Genomic DNA, 12,981 nt, shown 5'->3' on the forward strand with positions numbered 1-12,981 from the left:
TAACCTCAGGGCTCCCTGGCAGGAAATGAGTCTCTGGTCTCGCCTGGCCAGGGAGCCCCTTGGCTGGGGCCCAGGTGAGTGTCTCCTCCCCACAGAGCCCTGGCCTTGGCAGAGGAGGTTCGGCTGGGGATGTGAGCAGCTTGGCAATGATATACCACAGTCTCTGCCTGAAAACACAAAACACAACACAACAAAACCCTGCCCCCCCAAAAACAAATTCGGTGCAGACCACCTTCCAGGCCTGGGGAGGAAGTGGGGGCATTGGAGAAGTGAGTTATCGAAGCTGCTGTCACCTGCTGAGGCCCTGGGGCACGGTGGCGCTGCTGGAGGAAGGGGGCGGTGAGCCTGGGGCGCAGGCCCATCCAGCCTGTGCGTGGAGTGGGGCAGCACAGGAGGGTGGGTGGAAGGGACAGCCCAGAGTGAGAGGGAGCCTGGATGATGAAAAGGGGCCCTCCTGGAGTGAGGAACAGAGAGAGAGAAAGTGGTGTGGTTGCTGGGGCACCGCCGAGGCACCTGGAATTAGAGGTTACTGGAGGGAGGAAGAACAGAGAGGCCAGTAGGGGCTAGAATTCCAGGGCAGCGGTGAGTGCGGGTTTAATGCCTCTCTCCCTAGGACTCCAGGTGCATTTAGCGGGGCTCAGTGTCCCCCACTCCAGAGTCAGCAGCCCTTCCTCCCCCCACTTGTCACTTCTCATGATGGTTATTCCTGGAGCCTTCCCCCTTGGGACAAGTGCTCTCCCAGGAGGCCCCGTTACCCTGGCTCTTGTGGGCTTTCCTCACTTGTTTGGGGCTGGGATGCTTCTGTACTCGGTCATTTCTACCCTGACTGCTTCCAGAGAGGATGTGCGGCCTGAGATGAATATCCAGGGACAGGAGGTCAAGTAGCTGCTCAGAAAATAAGGACACGTAGCTAGGAGCTGCTGGCAGGATGAGGCTCCGGGGGCAGGCCTGTCTTCTGGCTGCCCAGCTGGTTCCTTGGGAGGGGAGGTGGGTCCCCTGGGGGCACGTCCAGGACAGGCCATGCTTTCCTGTTTCCTGACTGGTCTTGGGCCTGGTTTTATGTATGCTCCCTCTGCTTCCTCTCCTCCCCTCTCATTCCATTTCCTCTCCTCTCCTCTCCTCTCCTCTCCTCTCCTCTCCTCTCCTCTCCTCTCCTCTCCTCTCCTCTCCTCTCCTTCTCTCCCCTTCCCTCTTCTCCCCTTCCCTTTTGTTTTCTCTCCTCCCCTCTCCCCAGCCTGGACAGTTCAGCTCAGGCCTGGTGCTTCTCAGTAATCAGATCTGACCTCCACTGTCGCCTCCTCAGGGAGGCCCTCCACCCCTGCTGCTTAATGTAAATAAGCAACTGAATCAATCAGTTAAAATTCTGGTAAGTTCTGTGAAGGAACCTGTGACTGCAAGTAGCAGGGGAACTTTCTTCATTCAGCAGACGGTCAGGGAAACCTCTCGCAGGAGGCAGCTTTGGGGCTCTGCTAGTTTCCTGTTTGTGCTGTAACAAATAGTGGCTTTAAAGGGCGCAAGTGTATAGCGCACAGTTCTGTAGGTCAGAGGTCTGACACAGGTCCCTCGGGGCTAAATTCCAGGTGTTGGCGGGACTGCATTCATTCTGGAGGCTCCGGGGAGAATGTTTCCCGGCCCTTTTCCACTTCCCGAGGCCTCCCCCACTCCTTGGCTCAAGGCCCCTCTTCCATCTTCAAGGCCAGCTGTGTGGCATCTCCAAGACCTTCTTCCAAGGTCACATCCTCTACCTCTCTCTTCACAGCTCTTGAGGACCCTGTGAGTACAGTGGGCCTCCTGGCCGCTCCAAGTCACTCTCCTTGTCTTAAAGCCAGCAGCTTAGCAGCCTTAATTCCACCTACAACTTTAATTCCCTTTCGGCGTGTGATTAATATTACATAGTCACAGGCTCCGGGGTTTAGGACTTGTGCATCTTTGAGAGCCATCATTCTGCAAATTACAAGTGTGATGCTGTTTTATTTTCTTTAGAGCACTAACAACAATCTGAAATGACAGTCCTGATCATTGGTTCGTCACCTGTCTCGCTCCATTGGAAAGTGAATCCCATGAGGGCAGGGCCTTGTTGGTGCTCACCAGAACGGTGCCTGGTCCTCCCTCAGCAGGTGATCAGTCATGGTTTGCTGAAGGAATGAATGAGATAGTGCCGGCTCATTTCTGCATTGGTCAATAGAGACGGCGCTCATCTGAGAGCCAGGAGCTGTGACCCCATTTACCCTCTGGGTCTCAGGCACCCTCACAACGGCTCTGGGAGGAAGGGAAGGCCACAGCAGTCTCCCCGAGGGCTCCAGTCTTCAGTCTCAGAGAAGCTGATTGTGAAATCATCCCTTGGTTTTCCTTCCAGGGCAAAGCCCTCACAGAGCAGGCCTCTGAGGGGACATTCTCCCCAGTACTCACTCAGGGGAGCCCACTGGGGCTCATGGGTGCTGGCTTCTGTGTGCTCCCTCACCACCCAGCCTGCTATGCAGGTGGAGAACATGGGCCCCATAGTAGATGCTCAATAAACTCGGACTGTGATTTTGACTTTCCCTGTGAAAGGGGCCAGATGCCTTCTCCTCTCTCTCGGACGATAACACTGAGAGAGTGGGGGTCAGTGTCAAGTCTAGTTTGGCAGGAGGTCTTGGAAGTGCAATTATTGGTGTCTGACAGTTGATTCATTTCCTTGGGGAGTGTTGGTGCCAAAGGCCGGCCCTGAGGTGGTGAAAATAGTCACTTTCTCTTCCGTGGCTGACAGACCCAGGGCAGGGCTCTGCCCCCAGGCAGCTGCAAGCCCTCAGGGGAGTAATTGTAACTCAATAGCTTATTTTTCTTATTTAAGTATAACAACAATACAGTCCCGCCATGGACATCTTGGAACATACAGAAGTGAATATTGGAAAGGAAACTAGGCAAGTACAACCTCCCATTGGGAACAAGGTTGATACTCTGGCCTGTTGCCCCCCCACCGCCCGGCTGTGTAATGTGTCTTCCTGTGCACATTAATGTCATAGCCGAGGCGTCCCCATGTCCAGGAAGAATGCTGGGTGTGAGGTTTTAATGGCCACACAGGACCGTGTCACAGAGCACCATCTTCCTGTACCCTCCTCAGTTGCTGGTGTTTTCCTGCATGTGCGCGCACGTGTGTGTGCGTGTGCATGTGTGTGCGCATGTGGGTGCGTGTGCGTGTGTGTGAGTAAACACACGGCAGTGAGTTTTTACAGGCACACCTTGTGTCCTTTGTGCACCTTTATTTCCTCCCTTTTAAAAAAATGGAACCAATAAATCCCGCCTTCCTTCCCCTCAGGCTTTATGAGGCAAAGTGAGAAAACGATACCAGGTGCTTTCACAACCTGGGAAAGAGCCATCCAAACGGAAGGCCAGGCCGGGTTCTGAGCACCGCCTCCCCAAGCACCACGTGTGTGTGTGTGTGTGTGTATGTGTGTGTGTGTGTGTGTGTGTCTAAGTTATACTGTTTTAATTAACCTAGTTATTAATAACAGGGAAGGAGCAAAAGGAAGGTCAAATATTATAGGCATGTCATGTGGGCAGCTTCACCAGGAAGCTAAAACTTTACACTCCCCAGGGGTGCAGCAAAGAGAGATGCATGTCCAGTAGAGTTGGGGGGACTTGCAAAGGTGCTTGTTGTCAGTCACGCCTGGGAACAGGGCATTGGCCAGAGTAGGTGTGGCCACTGCAAGTGGCCCAAGATTTGAGATATTTAAGCCCTGAACAGAGGGTTCGCTCTCTGGGCTCTTGGTCCTCTTGGTGCTCTTGGCTGCCAGTGGGTCTCTTGCTGCAGGGGGCGCGCTCCCTGGCTGCCCTTCATCCGCACACAAAGGACTAACAGATGGCAACTAGCCTGATGCTGACCTGGCCCCGGCTGCCATGTGGAAACTTGGGCACTGACTTTGCTTCTAGTTCTATGAAGCCCCAACTCCACTTCTTCCAGGACTGGACTAAGGGAAATGGGACTTTGGAACCCAGCCATTTGGGGGAGGTAATTCCGCTCAAATGAAAATCGCTCATCCTCCTGCACCAGCCTCAGAAAAGTCCTTTCCTCGAAATATCGTAAGGACACCACCCCCAGCACTCAGTGGGGAAAGGGATACCCGCTTCCACTGGTCACACGAACAGGTGAGAGGTTAGATGAGTGGGGGACTAGGAATAATAGCAGCCACAGCTTTTATGGAGCATTTACTGTGTGCCTGGCGTCCTGGTAAACCAGGCACATGCACACCTGACTTCATCCTCACAACAACCCTCCAAGGGAAGTGCTGTTATTACCTACAAATGAGGAAACCGAGGTACAGAGGGGTTAAGTAATCTGCCTGTGGTGACATAGCTAGCAAGCAGGAAGCTGAGGAAGGACACCCCCCTCCCCCCCCCACACACACCCTCTGTGAGCTGCAGTCGGCAAGGAGGGCTCCGGAATCCTGCAGCTACGTCTTTCGGGGGGCTTCGGGATACACAGGGGTCCCCAGCATTTCTTGAAATAAGGCGCTTTTAAAAAATCGAGCATGTTCTCGGCAGGTAGACAAACAGATCTAATGAGTATTTCCCCAGAGCTGGGAGGTTCTGAACTAGAAGTCTTCACTCAGAGGGAAAAGCCGAGAGGAACAGGCCCACCCCTGGCACATCTGAGACGGAAGGGCAGAGCAGCATCAGTGTGTGATGTGTGTGCATCTAAGTGTGGGTTCCCTAGTGTGTGAGCCTGTGTGTGCAGGGCTCGCAGGTGTGTGTGTGTGTGTGTGTGTGTGTGTGTGTGTGTATAGGCTGTATTTGACCTTCTGGGTGCCCAAAGACAAAGGAATTGTTTACTACTGAAATACATGTCTACGACATCGATTTTTCTAGTCCTAATCTTTGAGAAGAAACTGGACTAGGACCTATGCAGGGATTTCTTCTGTACAACCTTCAGCATCAAATCAGCAGCATTTCTCACAGCAACCACGGGCCTTGAGCACAAAAGATGAAAGGTGTGCGCTGAAGGCGGGGAGAAAGGGAGAAAGCGCCACTATGCCGAGGGCCACCACAATAAACTCACACAATTTACGGTTCTTCCCACCCTTGCTAACTGACCAAATCCAATGTGGCCACATGTGCCTGGTGCCTTGGTCTGCTGTGAAATAAAATCAGTGCCTTGGCACGGCCAACGACAGAATGCAAGTAGAGTCAGACAATTCTTTCCAAGCATTAAGAATTCATTCCTCCATTCACACCGCTCGGTGCTCCTGCTGTTCTGTTGAACCTCAGCAACGACAAACAGTGGGAGTGTCTCCCTCCGATGCCAGGGCTGGAGTGGGCAGCGGGTCAGAGGCTCTCGGGCTCGGAGGCCTGGGTCGCCAGTAGCCCAGCCAACCGTCCACAGTGTGCGGAGACAGAGAAACGGTGGCTGAATCAGGCCAGATGCCTGACGTGGGCCTCCCTGAGCTAAACTCGAGGTGTCTCGGGGCTGCAGCCCCTTCCGCACGCTCCAGGGGAAAACCTGTTTCCTTTTCCAGTTTCCAGCGGCCACTCCCATGTCCTGACTGGTGGCCCCTTCCTCCTTCATCAAGGGCAGCGGAATTGCATCTTCATGACCCTCTTCTAGGGCTCATCTTCCTCTGACCCTCTGCTTCCCTCCACTCTGAGGACCCCTGTGGTTTTGTGTCCCCCCTCACCCCAATACTCCAGGATCATCTCCCTGCCCGAGGGCCAGCTGATGAGCAAGCTGAGTCACATCGGCAGCCTTATTCCCCTTTGCCATGGAGCCTAACATACTTACAGTATTTGAAGTGGGGAAGATCACTTCAAATGTTCTAAGAATTATAAGATCACTGCTTGTTTATGATAAAATAATCAGAACAGTGCAGAGCTATATGCAATAACAATTTAAATGTCCACCCTTATCTGCTCTCCAAGATGGAACCCCTGTTCCATCCTCCTAGAATTTCCTGTGCACATTCATGCCTCTCTCTCTCTCTCTCTCTCTCTCTCTCTCTCCTGCTACCCAAGCTGCCATCTGTCAATCTACCCATCCATGCAGCTGGTAGGAATTGTGCTCCACACCATGGGTATGAGAAATGCCACGTTTCTTTATTTCTCTAAATCAAGTTAAATCTCACTGCAAACCTCTACTTGTCAGGGTGGAGAGAATTTCAGTACCAACCATCATTCTGGAACTCCCTTCATCCTTCCTCCTTGCCAGAAAATGGGGGAGGGAGGGGCTTAGTGATGTGGAAACAGGATCTGGCGTCTCCCCCGCTTTCCCACAGGTTTCTAACAGTGTCTGTGAAGGATCCCAGTTAACACAACGTGAGAAACAGGCAGGCATGTGGATGGAAGACGGCAACACAGCCAGTACTCACAGCCTGTCTCTTGGAAGTGGGATCACAGTGATTTTCATTTTCTTCTGGACACAGCTCTTCCCCCCTCACCCCTTACACGTTCTATGGTTAACAGATATCTCTTTATAATCATTACCATAAAGTTCATTATCAGTTTCCTACGTCTCCTCTGGCCTCTCCTTTCAGCTGAGTGCTGGCTCCCCAGGACCAGAGAGTGGCTGTGGGCACAGGTGTAACAACGCAGACAAACCCGGGGACCGTGAACCGGGGCCGCCTGCTTTCCTAGGCCACGGGGTGGGCGCGCAAGGGGGAGCTGGAGTTCCATGGTCTGGAGAGAAGAGCCTGTTTTTTATGGTCACCTCATAGCTTTTCAACTGGAGCGCACAGCTGTTGTCCTTTCCCTCCGAGGGAGGGCTCGCCCCTTCCAGCTTCCAGGCCGCCATGTTTGGGAGAAGAGTCTGGGCTCTGCCTCCTGAAACGGAAGTCCTGCTGCTTTGGGAGCACCCCAGTCACCAACTCAGGATACATTTTCCCAGAACAGAAAATTCATGTGGTGAACCCCTTACCACGGCTTCATTTTGGTCTTTTCCCCGGCTCAGTCTTCACTCTTGGCTGCCTCCCTAGACACACTTGGCCACGGGGACAGTGCTTGAAATTCATTGCTGAGGCCAACCTTGACCTAAATCCATAAAGAGCCGAGTAAATGCATTGACTTGGGTCTCATTTAGATGCTCTATTGAAGGATAATAGCTTGTTAGTTTTACTGAGCCTCCAGTCCTTTGATGAGAGGTGTTCAGAGTAAATATTGATCGAGGTTTTGTCCCTATGTGCATACAATTTGTCAACATTTACTTGTGAGTCTTGCTCTCTTAGGGACCCGCGAAGGGACTGGGATCTCAGCAGATGGGTAAGCAGGACCGCATTGAATGGGTGTGCCAGTCGTCTCGTTTTTGTTTAACATCCATCCCTTTATTTCTCTAGATTTCAACCATCTGTTAATATTTTGGTTTACTTTCCCCCCATTTGTGTGCATATTACAAACATCTGGATCCAGCAGTAGTCTGCTTTGGACTGTCATTTGCTAGAAGTCTTGGCCTCTATAATTCCCTTAGCTATTAACAGTTAAAAATAACAGCCAGCCTTGATACCTGCTTATCACTTTATGGCTGACACATTAGTTCCTCTTGCATTGCTCAACTTGACCCCTGTGAGGCAGGAAGTAGTGTGTCCAGTAATTAGCAGCATCCGTTTTGGGGTCAGAGAGACATGAGGCCAAATCCCAGTTTGACTATTGACTAGCAAGTTGCTTAACTTTCTCATCAGATATGAGTATTCTGGGGAGTAAACTATAGCCTACTGCCTGGAGCATGGCTGATACTCAATATACAGGGACTTACTAGGACCATTGTTCCCATTTTACAGATAAAAGCAAAGAGAAGCTAAAGAACTTGCCCAAAGTCATACACTCCCAGTCCTGGGTTCTCTCCTCCCCACGAGGCTTCCCGGCTTCCTCCAGGATGCCAGGCACCAGGTATCTGATGCTTGAAATCCTCTCAATACTCACCAATGCATCGGGAGAGTATTACTTATTTCATTGCATGTTTCCCAATGGGATGAAATGCAATGTCTGGTGATGTAGAGACTTTGCCTCTCCCAGCGCCCTACTCAGTGGTTGCGCTTATCCCCGTCTCCTGCCCAGCTGATGAAGACCTGCCAGTGCTTGGGGGGTGGGGGGACATCCCACCCCTTATGCCACGATTGGAAATGGGTCCTCTTGCCTCCTGTTCTGCTCCGTCTGTCTCTGCCCACACCCACAAAGAGTAAACATTCAAAACAAGTGTTTGGAATAAAATGGGTAATTTGTATGTGAAAAAAAACAGATGTTTGGCTTCAATAAAGGGTATTGGGAAAACTGGACAGCCACATGCAAAAGAATAAAACTGGATCACCATCTTACACTGTGCACAAGAATTAACTCAAAATGGATTAATGACTTGAATAAAAGACCCGAAACCACAAAATACATAGGAGAAGTATAGGTGCTAAGCTTTGGACATCAGTTTTAGTGGTGTTTCTGTGGATTCAACTTCAACAGCAAGGGGAACAAAAGCAAACATGAAAAATGGGACTATATCAAACGAAAAGCTTTTGCACAGCAAAGGAAACCATCAACAAAACAAAAAGGCAGCCTATGAAATGGTAAAAGATATTTGTAAATCATACATCCAACATGGGGTTAATACCCAAAATATATAAAGAACTCATGCATTTCAACAAGAAAACCAACAACCCAATCAAAAAGTGGGTGGAGGATCTGAATAGACATTTTCCCAAAGAAGACATACAGATGACCCAACAGGCACAGGAAAAGATAACCAACATCACTGATTATTAAGGAAATGCAAATCAAAATCACAATGAGGTATCACCTCACATCTGTTAGAATGGCTACCACCAAAAAGACAAGAAACAACAAGTGCTAGAGAGGATCCAGATTAAAGGGAACACTAGTGCACTGTGGGTGGGGATTAAATTGGTGCAGCCACTATGGGAAACAGTATGGAGGTTCCTCCAAACAATAAGAATAAAATGGCCATATAATTCAGAAAAGATATATGTATCCTTATGTTCATTGCAGCACTATTTACAATAACCAAGATATGAAAAAATCTAAGTGTTCATCAACACACACAACTGGATAAAGAAGTTGTGATACACACACACACACACACACACACACACACAATGGAATAACAGTTATAGCAAAGTGAAACTCTTCCATTTGTGCATGTGCCCTGACCGGGATTCAAACCGTGACCTCCCAGTTCATAGGTTAATGCTTAACCACTGAACCATACCGGCCAGGCTGTGACGCATGGATGAACCTTGAGGGTATTATGTTAAGTGAAATGAAACAGATTGAAAAAGACAAAATCTGTATGATTTCACTTGTAAGTGGACTATAAAAATAAAAGCAGCCTTCAATCAGGGCAAGATCTTTAGTGAATATCTCTTGCTATCGCCTAGCTGCCTGCACTCATCCTTCAGGGAGATGCAGGTCATTAAAGGAAACCAAACATTGAAAAAAAAATACAAGCAAAACAAATGAACAAACAACAACAACAAAACAAACTCACAGAGGCAGACAACAGATCAGTAGTTACCAGAGGGGCCGGGGGTGGAGGGAGGGTGAAGCAGGCAAAGGTGGCCCAGTGTATGGTGACAGACGGAAACTAGACTTTTGGTTGTGAGTGCAGATGTCGGAGTATACTGTTGCCCACCTGGAGCTTATATAATGTTATAAAGCAATGTTACTGTGATTAAAAAACTGAAAACAAAAACCAAGTATTTTAGGGGCCACATTCATAGAGCTGGATGGCTTTAGGTTATAGAGAGTAATCATTACCAAGCATACTTCTGTCCTAATTTCCTGATAACAAACACGCCTTTAATTGCTGGGTGTTTTTTCTCCACACACAACCCACCTTTACCAGAACTAGAGGTTATCTGGGTGTTCACAGGGCTTAGCTTTCCATCTGGCTGCCAACGTGCACCTTTGTTCATGGAACTGGAGCAGAAGGAGGTAGGAAGGACCAGCGATGTTTGGAGAAGGGGAGGATTTCATGTGCCTTTTTTATAGGCAGGACTCCCGAGAAATGGGCGGTCTTAAAGGCCAGGCGCTCTGGCTGAAAGCCGGAGGGGTAACTTCTGGGTATGTTTGCCAACCGGGGAGGAGAGTACCAATGTAGTGGCTGCTCCTGCCACCTCCCTCCTCCCTTCCCTGTGCCCCTCACCTTTTCAGGACCCCACACTGGGTTTGAGGTGCTTGATGGCAAACTCATCTTATTGTACGTTCTGGGATCTGGGCATACAATGTAGATACCCAAGTAGCCCTGCAATACTTAAACTTCAGATTCAATATTGGCATGTCAATATTGCAATCTGCTGTTGCTTCCTGTAATAAGGAGGTTAGCACATGGTGACAAATAGGGGGTATATTGTATTCTTGGGCTCACGGGTGCCCCACCTTTGACAACTTTATTAAAGGGTCCTTTGGTAACTCAGCCTTGGTGTATTAGTTATCTATTGCTGTATAACAAATTACCTCCAAAGTTAGCAGCTTAAAAAGACCATCTCTCTCTCTCTCTCTCTCTCTCTCTCTATATATATATATATATATATATATATCGATTGTGTGTTCACCACAGATGATGTATTACAGAATTGTACACTTGAAACCTATACCATTTTATTAACCAATATCATCCCAATAAACTTAATAAAAAAAAGGACAATAAATATTGACTATCTTTGCCCAACTGGCTTGGCTCAGTGGTTGAGCATCGATAGATGAACCAGGTGGTCACGGTTTGATTTTTGATCAGGGCACATGCCCGGGTTGTGGGCTCCATCCCCAGTGTGGGGAGTGCAGGAGGCAGCCAATCAATGATTCTCTCTCATCATTGATGTTTCTATGTCTGTCTCCCTCTCCCTTTCTCTCTGAAATAAAAAATTAATATATATATATATGTATATACACATACTAGTATATATATACATACTATAATATAATATTATATATATAATCGTTCACAGTTTTTGTGGGTCAGGCATTTAGAAGAAGTTTAGATGTGTAATTCTGGCTCCTAAATGGTTTGCTATAAACTAAATGTTTGTGTCCCCCCAAAATTCACATATTAAGTCCTAATCCTCAATTTGGAGGCGGGGCCTTTGTGAGGTGATTAGTTCATGAGGTGGAGCCCTCAATAATGGGATTGATGCTCTTATAAAAGAGGCCCCAGAGAGCTCCCCTGCCCTCCCTCCCCCTATGTGGGGGCACAGTGACAAGATGGCCATCGAAGAGCCAGAACTGGGCTCTTACAGAAACTGAATCTGCCAGCCCCTTTATCTTGAATTTCCCAGCCTATAGAACTGTGGGAAATAAATCTTATTGTTTATGAGCCACAAGCTCATGGCCTATTTGTTATAGCAGCCTGAATAGGTTATGACAAGGTCATAGTCAAAATGTTGGCTGGGGCTGCAGTCATTTGAAGCTTTGATCAGGGTTGGATAAGTCGATTCCAAGCCAGCTCACTCACAAGCCTGGCCAACGTGGCCTGGCTGTGGGCTGGGGGCCTCAGTTCTTGACCTTCCGGGTGTCTGTGAAGAGTGGCTGGAGACTCCCCAGCACATGGCAGCTGGCTCCTGCAGAGAGTGAGCCAAGAGTGGGCAAGGCAAAGCCACGTGTCTTTTATGCCTCAGCCTCAGGGGTCGCATCACTTTGCAAGGTCCTAATGTGTCCCACGTGGCCCTGTTCAGTGTGTGAGGCACCACACATGGGCGTGGGCACTGAGAGGCACAAATCCCGGGGCCCCCTTGGCAGTTGGCTACCACGTTTGCTTCAACCGCTTTCACAGCAGCCCTTTTTCCTGCCTGCTCCCCGTCTCCCCGGGAGTGTCGGTGTGGAAGGACCCTGCACAGAGGCCTTCCGCTGTGGGCCCCACAGTCAGGACCTGCGGGCACAGGGACCTCTCCTGGCACCTTTCTGTTTATCTGTGTTTCACAAAATATTTACAGGAAAATGCAGGCGAAAAGGAAAAAGACCCACATTTTACCGAGCACTTTTTATGTTCTAGGCATTGTGTCGAGCAGTTTACATGCTCATGTAAATGAGTATACATGAGGCAATGTTGTTATTAAACTCTTTTTCTACAAAAAAGAAAACGGAGGCACAGAGCAGTGCCACAACCCATAGTCCTGCAGCTGGAAAGTGGTGGGTGGGGGTTGGGACACAGGAGCCTGTGGAGGGCCTACCTGGTACCTCCTGACACGTTTTATCACAGCCCGAGGACGGCGAGGCGGGCTTCCATCTTACCCAGAACACACCCGGTCAGGGCGCTCTTCACAGGCCCGGCACAGATGGACTTATTTCCTTTAAACCAGAACTCATTTTAAGAAAAATGATTTTTAAGTCTCTTTTCTCTCTCTCTCCATAAAACAAGATATATCACTCGTTTCCAAAAATTGGAATGTAAACACAGAGAGAATAATTAAAAGCCACAAGGTTCTTCCCTCCAGAAAAGAAAACATTTTGAACATGTTGGGATCCAAACTGTGTCCCCTCATGTGGGCGTTATTCCAGAAAGAAGCCCCCCTTACTCCAGCTGAGGCCCAGAAGCTTGGGCAGCGTCTCCCTCCCGCCTGGGAGCTCCAGGGGTGAACACGCTAAATGTGCTCCAATAGCAAGGAAGCTGGGATGCCCAGCCTGGGTGACTAGGGACAGTGCATCCAATTAATAACCACCCAAGAGGGTTTGGTGATGCCCTTGGGTGGTGTGCACTGGAGTAGGAGCCCTCCCATTAGGTCTACGATCTGTAGTGGGAGGTTAATCAAAACATCCGTTCAAGTGGGAGACTGGCTGGAAGGAGCAGAGAGCACCCTAGAGCTGCTGAGGATGTTTGCAGCGGGTGGGCGGTCGGCACTGTGCACCTGAGGTGCGTGTGGTCAGTGACACCCTTGGGCGACAACCAAAAACCAAAAAAGCACAAATGAATCTAGACCTAAACCTGACACCTTGTAAAAAAAAATTAACTCAAAATGGATCATATATCTAAATGTAAAACTACAAAACTTTTGGAAGAAAACAGAGAAGAAAGTCTTTGTG

Source organism: Myotis yumanensis, unplaced genomic scaffold (assembly GCF_028538775.1).
Source record: "Myotis yumanensis isolate MYYU_CA2020_CCGP unplaced genomic scaffold, mMyoYum1.0.hap1 SCAF_14, whole genome shotgun sequence".
In the NCBI taxonomy this organism is placed as follows: domain Eukaryota; kingdom Metazoa; phylum Chordata; class Mammalia; order Chiroptera; family Vespertilionidae; genus Myotis; species Myotis yumanensis.